Here is a 16,015-nt window from a genome sequence, read left to right as displayed (position 1 = left end):
TCCTGTCTCAGTGCCAGTCGACCTCACCAGAAAGCCTTTTCTTTTCTCAAAAGCCTTGTCACAGTATTGGCTTTTTATTCACATCAGGCAGTGGGCCTTCTTGCTTGGTAACAGCATGAGCCCTTTAAATCTGGGTCTAGAGTCAGGGATTGAAAACTGCCGTCAAATTCCCCTGCTAGCCTTGCAGAAGAAGACGGTCGTGCTGTGGAGGAGCCACGTGACGAGTTTTCTCTAGAAGCTAAGAACAGCTCCAGCTAACAGCCAGCAGGAAAGTGGGGCCGCAGTCCCGCAACCACAAGGAACTGAATTCTACCAACAGCCAGTGAGCTTGGAGGTGGACCCCAGCCTCAGAGGTGATGGCTGCCCTGTCTGACACCTTGATCCAGCCTGGTGAGACCCCGAGCAGAGACCCAGCCAAGATGTATCTGGACTTCTGAGCTACAGAACTTTGAGATAATAAATGGGTGTTGTTTTATGCCTTGAAGTTTGTGGTTATTTGTTATACAGCAGAAAACAAACACAGCCATAATCTATTCTACTTTTCCTTGATAAGCATTTGGATTGTTTCCAGGTTTACATTATTGAGAGTGGTCTTGCTGTAAACATTCTTGTATATTTTGCCTATTTTACAGGTGCAAAGAGCTTCAGGTATTTCTCTAAGAGTAAAATTGTTGAATCATATGGTATGTGAGTTCCTAACTTTAGGAAGACATGCCAAACTTTCTCCCAATGTTCTTACATCAATTTATACCCCTTCCTCCCCAATATGCAAGGATTTCTGTTTATATTAGCTTCTATCTTAATCTCATGTGGTCAGAAGATCTGGTTTGTGTGATATCCATTCTTTGAAATTTGTTTAGGGTTTCTTTATGGCCTCGTATATGATCAATTTTTGTAAATGTTTCATGCGTGCTCGAAAAATGTATTCTTTAAGTTTTGAATGCATAACTCTATATTTTCAGGTGATGTTCAAATCTTTTATTTTCTTGATGACTTTTTTGTTTATTTTGACAAAAACAGTAATAATAATGTTTTCTCATATTGAGGTATATGGGGAAGCCATTCTGGTTTAAATCTGGTTTGGCTTGAAACTTGTTTTTTCCAGAGCAGCCTGACTTATGGTCTACCAAACATGCCGCGTCCATCTGCTTGGAAGACTTTCCCAAAGCAAAGTGTTCACTCTTTAAAGACAGGAATGTAATGTCTCCATCTCTCTGACCTCGATACCAGTTCTTCTTTGAAAATAAGCTTTTCTTCCCAGAGAACCAAGATCAAGTTGACCTGCTGTGTATGTGCTAAACTGGGTCAAAACATCTCCTTGTGACCTTGGGAAAAAAATTGTATTCCTGTCATGGTTGATGTATGTTCTTTGTTCTGAAATGGTATATAACCATGCTGTAAACCACATTTTCCCAAGAGTGCTTTCTTCCCTGCAGAAGTAAGCACTTCTGGACTAGTCCTCAGCTCAATTAAATATCACTCTATCTTTCTTATCTATAGATTAGTTATTGATTATTTGCATCAACAGTTTGTTTGCTTGGCCCGTCATTCACTGAGAATGCTATGTTGAAATCTCCTACTGTGGAAGCAGATTTGATCAATTTCTCCCTATGTTTCTATCAATTTTTACTTCATATGGTCTTGGGGAATTAAACCTTTTATCATTTTTAGAGACCCTCCTCATCCTTAATAATTCTTCCTGATTTACTTTATATAGCACGACGACCACACATCCTGATTTGCCTAAAATTAGAGTCCTGGTTTACCTTTCTTTTTTTGGTGTAATTCTTAATAATACCTTTTATTCTCAAAGATATGCTCATTTAGACAATCAATTAGATATTGATTTCATATGATATTAATATTGCTATGCAAGGTATCATTTGGTATTTGTTTGATATGTCTATTTCCATGCTTTTGTTTTCAATCTTTGTGTGCCCTAAGTATGTGTATCTCATATATATAAGACAGCATATATCTGGATTTTTTTCCCCACTCAATCTGTCAATCTAAGTCTTTTTTTTTTTTTTTTTTGGTGAGGAAGAATAGCCCTGAGCTAACATCCATGCCAATATTCCTCTGTTTTGTATCTGGGATGCCTCCACAGCAAGGCTGCTGAGTAGTGTAGGTCTGAGCCCGGGATCCGAACCTGCGAACCTAGGCCGCTGAAGCAGAGCATGCAGAACTTTAACCACTCTGCCATGGGGTCAGCCCGAATCTGCGTCTTTTAATTGGTACATTTAGTTCATTTACATTTGTTGTCATTATTAATATACTTGGACTTGTTTCTGTTGTCTTAATCAGGGCTGAGACTAGTGTGAAGCAAGTGTGGTTCCCAGGGTGCAAAATTTGAGAAGTCACTCACTCTTTGGGCTGTGCAAGTTCAAGGTCAGCACCTACAGGTGAGTACCTCCTTAAATTTTGTGCCCTAGGAACCACCCTAGCGCCAGAATAGCTCTTAATTTCTTACTCAGTTTGTCCCACTCTTGCAATGTCTTTACGAATTAACATTTGTTTCCCCCATCAAATTAGATAAATATTTAGCACATTCTCATAGTCCTTGGCATCCTTCCTTCCTAATACCATCGTACTGACATTATCTTCTATTGCAGCACCGTCCAGCACAATGGCCACACGCCACATGTGAAATGCAGTTAGTCTGAACTGAGATGCCCTCTAAGCATGAAATACACACTGGATTTTGAAGAGTTAGAATGTAAAAGATCTCATTAACACTTCTTTATTGATTATATGTTGACATGATATTGTTTTGGATATATTGGGTTAAATAAAAGTACTATTAAAATTAATTTCACCTGTTTTTAATTTTTTCATGTACCTTTTGTTTAAAATGACTTATGTGGCTAGAATGCTATTTCTCTTGGATAGTGCTGATCTAGACTTTAATTCTGGGTAACTATAAACATGTTTTTTCTTGTTCTTTGGTCTGAGCATCTTTTAGAGGATGATAGCCAACTTTTCTAAGGTATTTGATCACTTTTATTTCTATGTTTCTTGCAGCAACTCCTCGATTTGTTTCTCTCCTTATTCAAGCCTTGAGGCCTTGTATAACAGAATATTTATTTCATGCCCTGATATTTGAGTGGCAGTTTGGCTGGATATATATTTCTAGGCTCTAAGGTCATTTCCTTCAATATTTTTTCAAATATTGAAAAGTGTGCTCCATTGTCCTCCTGCATCCACTGTTGCCGTTGGGGAATCTGCTGTCAATCTGATTTTGGTTCTTTGTATGAATTACTCTTTTCCTCTAGAAGCTTTCAGAATTTTCTTTGTCTTTGATAGTCCCATAATTCACTATAAAGTATCCAGGTGTGATTCCTCCCCGCCCTTATTTTTTCTCTTTCTTGTTCTATAGGCTGTTTCATTCTAAAGTATTTCATTTTTTTTTTTTTAATTCTAGGAAATCTCTGTCCCTTATTTCTTCACCTATTTCCTCCTTTTCATTTTATTCCTCTGTTTTTCTGAGTCTGATTATCTGGATGTTGGCATTGAAACCTAAATCACTCATATTCCTTTGCTTTTCTTTAATATTCTTCTTTTGGTCCTTCTTTTAAAGGATTTCCTCGATCTGGATTTCCAGTTCACCATTTTGTTTTCAAGTTGCATCCATGCTGTTATTTATTCCCGTCAATGTGCTCTTTACTTCAATTACTGATATATTTTATTTCTTATGTGTGGTTTTTTTTTTTAATGTTTCCTTATTATTGTTTCGTTCTCTCTTATTTCTTAATACTTTATTGAGCTGGTTTTGACTTCTTGGACTTGAACAACATTTCTTCTTCTGATGGAATCTGTAATCCAGTATTTGTTTTTGTCTGTTTGTCTTGGAAATGGCTATGCTGCTCAAATGTCATTTGCTGTTTTGACTTGTGAGCTGGGTGGGGCTGGGGGATGGGAATTGGCGTCTCTGTCAGGCACTATTTATGGATGAAGACTGGACTTTGGTCCACATTTGGCCCAGGGAGATGGGTGGGTACAGATAAGTCCCAGACCCCCCTTGCCACCTTCAGTCACTCTGTTGAACAAACTCCCCGGGTCACCTCTCCATCCTTTGCCCTGGGGATAAACAATTCAGGAAGAGAGTTCTTTGGATTGAGATTCCCTTGGCCTGGTGCTATGGAAAGGGAGGTGTCAGAGAAGGAAAGTAACTGCCTGGGGTTTGTCTTTTCCCACCTGTTTTTCTCAGCTCCTCACAAGCGCAGGACTTCTGAGATGCCTGGATTTTTCTCCTGGGGACATCTGGACCACAGCTCTGAGTCAGCATCGGTTTGCCCTTAGTGTTGATGGGGGAGGAGCAAGCGCAGAGCCCGCAGTTCCTTTTCTTTCCACAGCCAGTTCACCAAGTCCTGCTTCTGGTCAAAGCGCCCCCATCCCTTCACAACAGCCCCCCTCCATCTGCCAGAGTTTTCTCACAATTTTATCAGTTCTCCTTCTATAGTTCCTCCTGGGTTTCTCTCGTGAGAGTCAGCACTCTTGCTGATTCAGCATCTTAATTGAAACTAGAACTGGAATCCACTTTTTTTTTCTGAGGAAGAGTAGCCCTGAGCTAACATCTGCTGCCAATCCTCCTCTTTTTGCTGAGGAAGACTGGCCCTGAGCTAACATCCATGCCCATCTTCCTCTTCTTTATATGTGGGATGCCTACCACAGCATGGCTTGCCACGCAGTGCCATGTCCACACCCAGGATCCCAACCAGCGAACCCTAGGCCACTGAAGTGGAACGTGTGCTGAGCCACCAGGCTGGCCACGGAATCCACTTTATAGGATGTTTACTGAGTGCTACTCTGCTAACCACTGTGCTGGGTGCCACAGAGCCCTCAGTGAGCAAGGCTGGTCCATTCCTCACTTCACACAGTTGCTTTCAGAGCAGTGAAGAAAGACATTAAATAGGCAGTTTCACGGCCAGTTAATTCATGGCAATTGTGACCACTTCTAGAAAGGAGACAGACTAGGAGCCTTGAGAATGTATGGGAGACTCATCCTAGTGGGATAGGGAAGGCTTCCTCGAAGAAGTGGCATTTGAACTGATCCTGAGATACTGGAGAAATGCTAGCATTAGCCACTGGGAGGACGAGAGTTGGTGGGTAAAAGAGAAAGGCGGGTGTGTATGACAGAAGGGCACTTGCTAAGGTGGGATTTTTTTTTAATTGTTTGTAATTAGAGTTAATTACAAAGTAGAGGTTTGATCAACATAATAAAATGTTCTTTTTAAAAATACAGTGATTGGGTAGTTTATTTATTTAAAAGCTCAGAAACAATAAATCCATTTTTTGCTGATAAGTCTCAAAATCGTTTCTTAAGTAACCAAAATAGCTATTTTGGGTAAAAACAAAACTATCATGGTAGCTGGCACATACAGTGCCACTGAGGAGGGGCAGGAGGCCACCCGTGGCTCAAGAAACTGAACAAAGGGTGAGAGATGCTAGAGGGGCAGACAGGGCCTTCTTCACGGGCAGCGATAGGATTTGGGGCTGGATTGTGAGAGCGGTGGGAAGCCACTGGAGAGGGTAAGTAGGAGAGTGGCAGGATCAGAGTTGTCATTTTAGAAAATGACTGTCACTGCAATGAGGACAGACAGTCGGAAGCAAAGAGATCTGTGAAGCAGCTACTGCAGGCATCCAGATAGAGATGATGGTGGTGGAGATTGGGTGCTGGCAGTGGATGTGGAGGAAGGAGGGGCTGGACTTCGTAGGACCTGGGGACTGGATTGGGTGCAGAAGCCCAAATGGTGATGCTGAGCGTTGACGAATGATATCTTGGAGGAGAAGCAGATTTGTAGGGGAGATGGGGAGTTGAGTTTAGACACGTTGACTTTGACCTGCCTGTTAGATGTTTAAGTGAGATGCCCGAGCTGGGGAGAGAGGTGTGGCTAGGGAGTCACTGGCCTGCAAATGGTACCCAAATCCGTGGGAGTGATGTGGCTGCAGTGTTTCTCAGTGCAGGGAGAGTATTGAACCTGGAGGTGGACTGTCTTTTTGGTGACATTGTCCTCTGGCTTCTCTGGCCCCCACCCACTAAATGCTGGTAATGCAACCTCCACCCCATCGTTGTGACAACCCCGAATTGCCCTCACGCATTTCCCAATGCCACCTCCCCTTGAGAACTTGTAGCCTACAGAGAGGATACAGAATGAGAAGAGGAAAACCTAGGACAGATTTGAACACCGAGGTTTTGTAGAGGAAGAGGAGCTGGCAAAGAAAGCTGAGAAGAAGTGGCCAGAGAGACATGAGAAATACCAGGAATGCGCCGTGTCAGGTGGAAGCCGAGGGAAGAGAGTAATTTTAGAAGAAGTGGGAGGTCAATTGTACTGAGTGCTGATGAGAAGTCAAGTGGAGACCCAACATGTGTCTGTTGCATTTTAGAGCCTGGAAATCAATGAGGATCTTCGGAATGCTGGGTCCATGGAGTGTGGGTGAGGGTGTCAGCCAGGGTGAGGTGGTTGGAGAAAAGGGAGAGGAAGACAGCCGGGGGGGTGGGGGGGGGACGTCCGTGAGCACACCTATGCGTGTGCATATACATATATTCATCCATGGCGGCTGCACGTCCTGGATTTTCTAGGACAGTAGCATTGAAAAAAATTTAATTCTTTCTCACAAAGCCAATTAATTAAAAATACACTTTAGTAGAATTAAACTTTAGAATTTTGTCATAATTTTCAGACAAATCAGAAAAATGATCCACTTAAGACTCCTCGTCATAGTTTTAGTTGAGAAAAACTTCTTTCTTGTTTTTAAGAAACAAACCCAACTAACACTGAATATTCCAGTGATGCTGTCATCACTCAGGAAACTTCTGATACCCTGGCCAAGGACTGAGCTGTGGCTTTGCGGGAAATTCCAGAAGCAGAATTCCCACACGTTTTGAGCAGTGGCCCGTTGCTGACACAGGCTTCTGTGAGGAAAAGCAAAGAACGATGTTGGCCTGAGGGCTTCTGAAATGATTCTTAGGAGGGTGAGTCACTCTAATACTGTAGGCTTGGTCCTACTCAAGCCTGTTTGAAAGAGGAGGAATGATCAGCTGGATTTAATATTAACCAGGAAGAATTGGTAGAGAGGACAGACAATTCAGCTTTCCCTGAGTCATCATCTGGCAGATTCGGTCCCGGCTGTGGGCATCGGATATGATCTTTACTTTTCAGTCTGTAGTTTCTTAAGTTGCTTCATTCTGTACTTCCGTGTCTGAATCACTCAACATGATTGATTCTCTCTGCCCCATATTTATGGTTTCTCCTATTTCACAGCTAGTTTGAAGAAAAGTTGTAACACAGTACACACAAACACACCCCAACAAGTCAGTACTAATCCCCACCACGCACCATGTGCTCTGCTGGTTTTATTCTATTCCATTCCATTCCATTCCACTTCTTCCTTTCCTTTAATGCTGTCTGAGACTCAGGACAGAGATTTCATGACCCATGAGTAGGTCTCAGGCCGCAGCTTGGAAGCATTCGTTTGGAGGAAGGAGGAGAAAACCCACAGGCCACGGTAAGCGAAGGGGTGATTGAAAACAAGAACCGATGAGGTCACCTCTTGGGTTCACAGGAGTCATGCCAATGCCGTGAGAGGCCCTCTCCTTCCAGCTCTCCTCCGCATTCTTGGCCGGGGCAGCCACAGAGGTGAGGTGGCCTCGTGCCATAGCTGTGTCCCAGGCAGCTGTGTCCCTCTGTGACCCTGCTCAGAGGTCAGCCGTAGACAGCACGGCTGAGCCCCGCTCCACAGTGGCCTGTGGGCCTCCTTTGCCTCCCTCCAAGTCAGGGTTTTCCAAACTGAAGTTTGGGACCTATTCGTGGGTCCCAAATTTAGCGAGTCTCAGACATCATTAGAAAAGAAAAAAAGAAAGGGAAAGACATGGACTAGAATAGAATAAGAAAAGTAGAATAGAAAACAGCAGAGCACATAGTACACAGGAAGGACAAGTATCGACCTGTTTCAAGTGTGTGTGTGTGGTGAATGATGTGTGTGGTGACTGGTGTCTGTGGTGTGTGGTATGTTATATGTGGGGTGTGCATGTGGTGAATGGTGCACGCGTGGTATGTGGTATGTGTGAGTGGGTCATGCATGTGATATAGATGTATTGGATTGTAATCAGAAACGGCTTTAGAGCCAGCCCTGATGGCCTAGTGGTTAAAGTTTGGCGTGCTCCACTTCGGCAGCCCAACGTCAGTTCCCCGGCACAGAACCACACCACGTGTCTATCAGTAGCCATGCTGTGGGGGCAGCTCACACAGAAGGACTAGAAGGACTTACAGCTAGGACATACAACCATGCACTGGGGCTTTGGGCAGGAAAAAAAACCCCAGGAAGATTAGCAACAGAGGTTAGCTCAGGGCGAATCTTTCCCAGCAAAAAAAAAGAAATGGCTTTAGCCCAAGGCCAATGAAGCTTGGACTTCAGGGCCCCAGCCCCTTGCAAAGCCCTGTACCTATTACAGTGTTTGTAAGGCTCTATCGTATTATTTTTCTCTCACTTGCTTTCCACAGAGCAGCCCCATCATTTCGCTGATAGGTAAATTTGGTCCCTCTGTTCCCCTGCATAAGCCCTCCCGGGCTCCCACCGTCCTCGGAATAAAATGCAGACTCTTCCACTGGGCCCACAGGCCACCTGTTCCTGTGCCTGCTTCCTGCTCCAGTCTTATTAGGGCCTCTCCTCACCCCACTCCCTGCTCCTCCTATGCTCAATTAGCGTCCTGCCCTCAAAGCGTCCTTTGCCTCTGTGGGGGTTTGCATGCAAATGCTGTTCCCTGACCCCCCGGAAGACTCTTCCACCTCTTTTCTGGCTCCTCCTTATCTTCCTGGATTCAGCTGTCTCTTCCTCCAGGAAGCGCTTCCCTTCCCTGAGTGTGGGCCAGGTGACCTTCCTGTCAAGTCCACGGCATCCTATACTTCCACCTTGATAGCACTGTGACACCCTCTGGAGGTCTGACTTGTCCCCGCGCTGTGTGATTCCCCGCCTTGTCCCGTGCCTGCCATGCAGCAGCCCCTCCTGCCTTCTTACCCAGCGCTGGATGCTGGTGTACCTGCTCACCACCCACTGTCATCCCTCACACCAGCCTCAGTGGTCAGAGCTGTTACTGTAACCACAGGACCAGGAGCAGAACTTACCACCCCAACATACGCCTCTCTGGCACAAGGATTATTTAGAGCTGATAATTATTAAGAAACAGCAGACACGGGAAAGCTCTGAAAACCTAGGAGAAGTTACCCTTTGGTAAGGGAAATAAACATTTAGAAGAGAAATCTCCATTTGCAACGGTGTCTCTGTCTCTGCCAGGAAGAGAAAGATCCTAGAAACCTCTAGACGCTCTTACTGACGGCGAAGACAATGGCTTGCATAACAACTTTACCCCTGTTTACCATAGTTTACCTGGTCACCGCCATTGACTGACCCCATGTCAACAACAGGATGTTAAAGCTGTTTTTTAGGGCAGTGAGCCAGCCAGGAGCATGTATGGAAGAGAAAATTTGACCTGCTAATTGAAACTCATCCTGTGAGCCCATCTGCGTACCAGCCTGCCCTCTCTGATCCCTTAAATTATACCCTACACCTTGGATGGGCAAGATAAATTTGAGAGGTTGATCTGTCTCTGTGCTAGTTGACCTCGCAATAAAGCCTTTCTTTTCTCAAAAGCCAGTGTGCCATGGGGTTGGCTTCTGTGTGTGTTGGGTGGCAAGCCCTTGCTCAGTAACACTATCATGTCCCCGGTTTTACAGATGAGAAAACAGAGGCCCAGAGAAGTTAAGTAACTCACTCAAAGTCACACAGTAAATGGTGAAGCCACGATTCTAACCTTAGGGTCTAGCTTCAGAGCCCCCTTTGTGAACACAATGCAGAAGGCATTCAGTGAGAACCGGTTAGATGTATTGTTAAGAGAATAGAAAGTTAAAAGCTATATGTCACCTTAACTGAGCTTTCAAAAGGGTGGATCATGTTGCAGAGAATTCAGGGGACTTCCTAGATGGGGTTGGGAATGACAGGTGGCATGGGGACTGGGGGGCACTGGATTTCCCTGCAAATGCCCACCAGAGCGCTGTGGGGGCTAGAGGTAGCCTGGGGGTGGAGGAGGTCCAGGATGGAGGATGGGGCTCCAGTGAGGTGGGTGCAGAGTGGGAGAAGAGGAGAGAGAGGGGGAGCAACTCCCCCCACCCCCTTGGGGCACAGGGAGAACCAAAATATCAAAGCACATATTGTGAGGCTGTTTGCTGTGGAATATGTGACATAACCTTTGACCATTGCACCCCCCCCCCTGCCCAATACATCATTATCCAGAGTGCTCACAATGCTTTGCTTGTGTGAGCGGGTCCTCTGGCAGAGCTCAAAGAAACCCTCAGATCGTCCTGGCATAAAGAGAGGGAGATTCTAAGGACCCGGGGCCAGTGAGCTCACATCCTGGGTCGAGATATTGACAGATCCGGGACTATCACACTTGGATGGTGACAGGGGCCCAGCTGACTTCCAGGACCTGCAACAAATGGCTGAGTGAATCAGCGTTGATTCAGAACAACCTGGTATTTCGTGGAACGGCGGGTCCCACAGCCCGAGGGGATGGAAAGCCTCTCCCACCTCTGGACTCAGACTATGGCTCTGAGTCTCTTTCAAACAGTAAACGAAACCTCCAATGTCCTGACATGCCCCATGAGACGAGTAATCTCACGTAAGGCAAGTGCACTTCAAGCAAAGACTCCTGCTTTAAGCAAAGACTTGTTCTTTCCTGGTCGCATCTACTGCACCGGGGGTGCTAATGGTGTGTTTTGCATAAAATCTCTGATACACGAATGCATAAAGAAGTATATGCAGCAATTTTCTAGTGACGTTTTCTTGCAATTAACGGATTATGGAGTCAGACAACTGGTTACTATTGAGATGCATTTGCTCATTCTTGAGACAGCTCTTTAGACCGGCAGACCACATTTTGGGCCTGCAGGGTGAGCTCCGTGGTGGGCCTAGGGGCCGTTAGCCTGACGTCTCAGGAACTTGTAACACCCTTGTCCTGGCTCCGACGCCCTGAGTCAGGGGCGTCGTGGACTCCGCCCCGTTCGCCTGGGGAGCGGAGGGTGCTCGGTTGAAGTCAGATTGCTGTTGTCTACCTGCAGGATCGACGAGGCCCACCAGGCCCGAGGAGGCTTCCTAGTGCGACCCCAGGCTGCCAGAGCAGAACTACCCCCGCCTTGGGTGCACGGAGCTGAGGTGGGAGAGGGGATTCAGGAGGAAGGAGAGAGCCTATGGCACTGGGCTTGAGGATGCCTGGGAAGGCTCTGACTATCCCGGCTTCAGCATCTGCAACTCCCCACTGGGGACTTTGGGAACCCCACTCGGCCTCCGCAGACGGCTGCCAGCCGCCCTGCTTGTGTCCTGACCTCATCATTTCCTTTCTGTATCTTTAGATATGTGAGCGCGCCTGACGTTACCAAGAGGTGCCTGGGTCTGGGCTTTCTATCAATCTAAGCACACCACTGATGTGTACCGATATGGCAAGGGAACAAAGACCTTTGAACTTCAAAGACTGTTTATTTTTTTGTGTGCGTATGAGAGGAAGATTGGCCCTGAACTAACATCTGTTGCCAATCTTCCTCTTGTTGCTTGAGGAAGATTGTCACTGAGCTAACATCTGTGCCAGTCTGCCTCTATTTTATGTGGGATGCTGCCACAGCATGGCTTGATGAGTGGTGCTATGTCCGCGCCCAGGATCTGGACCCACGAACCTTGGGCCGCTGAAGGAGAGCACACAAACTTAACCACTACGCCACCAGTTAGCGTGGAAGCCTATTATCATGGGAGTAAAAATAACATAGGTGATCTAATTTTTGGAAAACAGTGGAAAAACATTTAAAAATATACATTTTTTTCAAAGCTAACAAAATTGAAAACAGGTGGCTGTTATGGGCCGAACTGTGTCCCTGAAAAATTCATATATTGACGTTCTAACCCCTAGTAGCTCAAAATGTGACTATATTTAGAAATAGGGCCTTAAGGAGGTAAACAAGGTAGAATGAGGTCATTAGGGTGGGCTCTGATTCAGTAGGACTAGTGTCCTTATAAGAGGAGATCAGGACACAGACACGGAGAGAAGACAGCCGTCTGCAAGCCAAGGAGAGAGGCTGCAGAAAGAGTCAACACTGCTGGCACCCCGATTGTAGGCTTCTGGCCTCCAGAACCGGGAGAGATCAAATTCCTATTGTTTAGGGCACCCAGTTTGTGGTACTTTGTTACGGGAACCCTAGCGGACCAACCGTGGCCATCTTGTTAGGATCTGCGTCAACTTTTATGCTAGGGAACAGCTCCCTCTGGTGGCTCTTTAAGTTTAAGGCCAAATGCCAAATGCCCTGGAAACAAGGAATTCTGCGTTTGGACGGCACAGAATTAAGAAGAAAGCACTTCGATGCTTCTTTATAAAATCTCTTATAAAATAAAGACTGTAGAATCTTTATAGAATTTTTCATGGAATCCTTCACCTGGAATCAGAGTTGATATTAAAATATTCAGCAACGGGAGTGGCTCCTCCCTGCTGTGCCCAGTGTGGAGGCTGGACGGGGAGGAGGTGGCGGGGAGGGTCCTGGGGGAGGGACTGAGTGGCCAGGACAGTGTGGGGCGCAGTGGGGGTGGGGGGAGTGACGATGCACCAACCCGCGTGGAGATGTTGCTGTGCTGGGCGTCTGGCTGAAGATCAGTTTGTAATCATATAAAAATAGTTTCCTACACTTCCTGATAAAATCGAAAATCTGTAACTTAGTCTGGTGCTCTGGAACAGTCCGCACCCAAGTCCTCTCTGCTAAGCAGGAAATCACTGTCGTGCTGTGGTTTGGCACAGCGACCGCAAGTCAGACTCATGCTGTTCACCCCGCTCTCCTCCTGGTGGTCAAGCTGCGTTGCTAAGCCTAGAACAAGACAGCAGGTCTGGAGACGCAGCCCGGTGCATCGCTCGCAGTTCGAGTGCTAAGCTTTCCAGCACTTTCAGCCTGCATGATTGCTACGGTAATTTGTGCCCCCAAAGCTATCATGAAAATGGAAAAATCAGCCCCTAGAACAGTGCTTGGCACACAGAGTAGGTGCCCAATAAATATTTTTTCCAAATGAGTGAATGGAGATTAGACACCATGGCGGCCTGTGTTGCAAACTTGGGTGGCCCCCGGCTACTCTAGATGGTCTAGACAAAGTGAGGACTCTGTCTGTTGTACAGTCTGGGGAAGACAAGAGCACATTTCTGCAACATGCACAGAGCGCACCTCTTCTAGACACAAATGAGAAAAGTCGGGGTGAAAGCACAGAAGAGGCTAGCCTGTCCAGACTCAGCCTCCACGACCCAGTCTTATAAGAGGACCTGGCCTTTGACAGAGGGACTGTCCTGCCATGTCCAGGCTGCATGAAGGGGAGAGTGTGGTCAAACCATTCCCCTTAGAAGGACAAAGTAGCTTCCACCGACTCTGAACTTGGACCTCCCATTCATTCGACCAGTCACGCCTTCAGGAAGCATTGACTGAGCGCACCCTGTGTGCCGGCGCTTGCAGGGGATACGCCAGTGAGCGCGGGGGACACAGACCCTCCTTTCTGGGAGCTTGAGTGCTCATGGGGAGGAAGACAATTTCACAAGAGCCTGGAATTGTGATGAGGCTAATTAGGGAGAAGTATAGGGTGCCAGGGCAACAGAAGAATGGAAAACCAAGCAACTTCCAGCTGCGAGGACCTGGGAGGGCTTACCTGAGATGGTCACCTCTGGGGGAGACCGGAAGGAGGAGGGGAGAGGGGCATGTGGGGAAGCATTTCAGGAAGACAGGACAACCCGAGTCAAGGCTCCAGGCAGCACGCACACCCGAGAGGACTCAAATCCAGCTGTGGGGCTGTGGGTGGGACCCGGTTCCCACGGAGGCCACCTCTGCTTGCCAAGACCACACCTGGGCTGTGCCAGCCTGGAGGGTATGCCTTGTCCAGACTCGCACAAAGTAGCCTTGTGGGCTGGCAGGTCCCAAAGCCTGGCTCATTTGAGAAACTGAAAGTGCGCCAACTCACCAGGAGTAAAGCCTCTTTGCCAGTCACCAGCTGCTCCTCATTTTGAACTGTCCTCATCTTCACCTCTTTACCTACAGGTAGGTACCAGACTCTCTGTCCAGGTAAAACCACCCTCCATCCATCGACCTTGTCCCTCAGGGAGATGTCACTTATCCCTCTGCATAAATTCTCACCTCCTCTGGCTCCAGCCAAATGCCTCACTGCTTACATTCCATTAGAGTCGCCCAAGGCCTTGGTTGGTTGTGGCTGTCACTCTACGCCCAGTGCATGGCACATAGTAGGTGTGCAATATAATGTGTAGTTGAGTGAATCTGTTTTCAAAAACATGGGGACCTTCCTATGGGAACATCTCTTACTCTGCCCAAATGCAGTCCTCACTGTAACATCATTTAGCACTCACTTCTGTGCATGCATCGAAGCTGACTCAAACTCTTCATGTCTAACATTCCATCTCTCTGAAGCTACATCAGCCCTCCAGCCTCCACCAAGAACAAAAGAAAGCAGCCTCAGAACACAATGCATGGAGGAGCACGCTCTGGATGCTGCAGAGGCAACCCTCAGTGCTCTCTCCTAGCTTATTAACTCTTATTTTAAGCACAATGATAACTAATACTAATTCTCTGTTGTCATAGCCACCTGTAGATTAGAAATTATAAAAAGATAGCATGGGTGGGGCTGGCCCCGTGGCTGAGTGGTTAAGTTCGCGCGCTCCACTGCAGGCGGCCCAGTGTTTCATTGGTTCGAATCCTGGGCGCGGACATGGCACTGCTCATCAAACCACGCTGAGGCAGCGTCCCACATACCACAACTAGAAGGACCCACAACGAAGAATATACAACTATGTACCGGGGGGCTTTGGGGAGAAAAAGGAAAAATAAAATCTTTAAAAAAAAAAAAGATAGCATGGGTAATTGAGGGTGGGGTGGAAAGAGGGAAAAGAGGAGGCTAGCAGAGTTAGAAACATGAATGACATTGACAAACGACAATGGATGGCTAATCTACCATCATCATTATTGGGCTTGAGAAAGGTCTTACCAGGTTCCAATCAGGATTAGCTCAGCCACTGCTGCTGCTTTTGGGGCTCGCTGCACAACACTCTTCCAGAGACACATGCCAGGCAGACGGTTCTGCTTTTCTGTTCCAGTTCATCTTTGGTGGTTTCCTCTGTAGTGTGACCATCAGCCCCAAGCCAGGCTGACTCCCTTCTATTTCTTCCTCCTCAGACTCAGCTTCTGAAACACCATAGAACCGACGCTGTCAGTTTTGATTATCTGAAAAAGCTGGATAACAACCATGGAGCATTTTTTTCTCAACTTCTAATTAGCTGCAACTTGGTGATCACTCAGCCCTAAATAACATAATTTCCTCTGAGCCAAAGAAGATGCTTAAAATTGAGAAGTTCCTGGCTTACACAATATGTTATTCTTTTTTCTTTTCCTGGCGTCTGCCTTGGGGTTGAGATGTCATGTCTTAACTTCTCCTTCCCCAAAGGGTCAACCCAACTCGTGTGTGGTTCCTTCTGAGTCTTTTCCTGCCCCACCCACAATCCAAAGTTCACAGACACAGCTCCCATCTCCGTCTCAGGCTGGCTCCTTCCTCGATTCTGTCCTAAAATGACTGAGCTGTCGTCTCAAATAAGTCCAATCACCCCAGTGTGTATAATTCCTGTTTTCTGCATGTAGGTCATATCTTTGTTCCCTAACACATCAACAAATATTTAGTGACTTTGTACTTCTGTGCCCAGTATTCTGTAAAGTGTGTTGGGAGATACAAAGACTGGAAACTCCAGTCTTGCCAACTAGAGTCATCTAAACATCCATGAGTACAGGAAAGCACGAGGTACGCAGCCCAGAACACTGCAGCACCAAGCAATGGCTCCTCGTCTCTCTCCTCCGTGATGCACAGGAACCGTGGTCTTTCCAGTTGTGATGCATCCTCCTGGGCTAGCAGTCGCCCCACCTCTTTCCCAATCAAGAAAACCTAAGGAATTTGA

The 16,015-nt window shown here is 46.6% G+C and overlaps 1 protein-coding gene across 5 annotated transcripts in view; it reads right to left on the bottom strand.

The window, feature by feature from the left end:
- The window catches only part of IFNAR2 (interferon alpha and beta receptor subunit 2), an 87,275-nt gene extending 71,643 nt beyond the window's left edge, over positions 1-15,632 (bottom strand). For 3 of the 5 annotated variants that reach the window (XM_001498235.6, XM_070252559.1, XM_070252556.1), the window contains exon 1: positions 15,058-15,391. The gene's annotated coding sequence lies outside the window, so the exon portion shown is untranslated. Of the gene's footprint in view, positions 1-15,057; positions 15,392-15,433 lie in introns of those variants that run through there. The other 2 variants (XM_070252557.1, XM_070252555.1) reach the window with 2 other exon arrangements.
- Between the last annotated feature and the right edge of the window lie 383 nt (positions 15,633-16,015).

Source organism: Equus caballus, chromosome 26 (assembly GCF_041296265.1).
Source record: "Equus caballus isolate H_3958 breed thoroughbred chromosome 26, TB-T2T, whole genome shotgun sequence".
Taxonomy (NCBI): domain Eukaryota; kingdom Metazoa; phylum Chordata; class Mammalia; order Perissodactyla; family Equidae; genus Equus; species Equus caballus.
The sequence above is the reverse complement of the archived record's forward strand: the minus strand, read 5'-3'. Positions and strand labels throughout refer to the sequence as shown.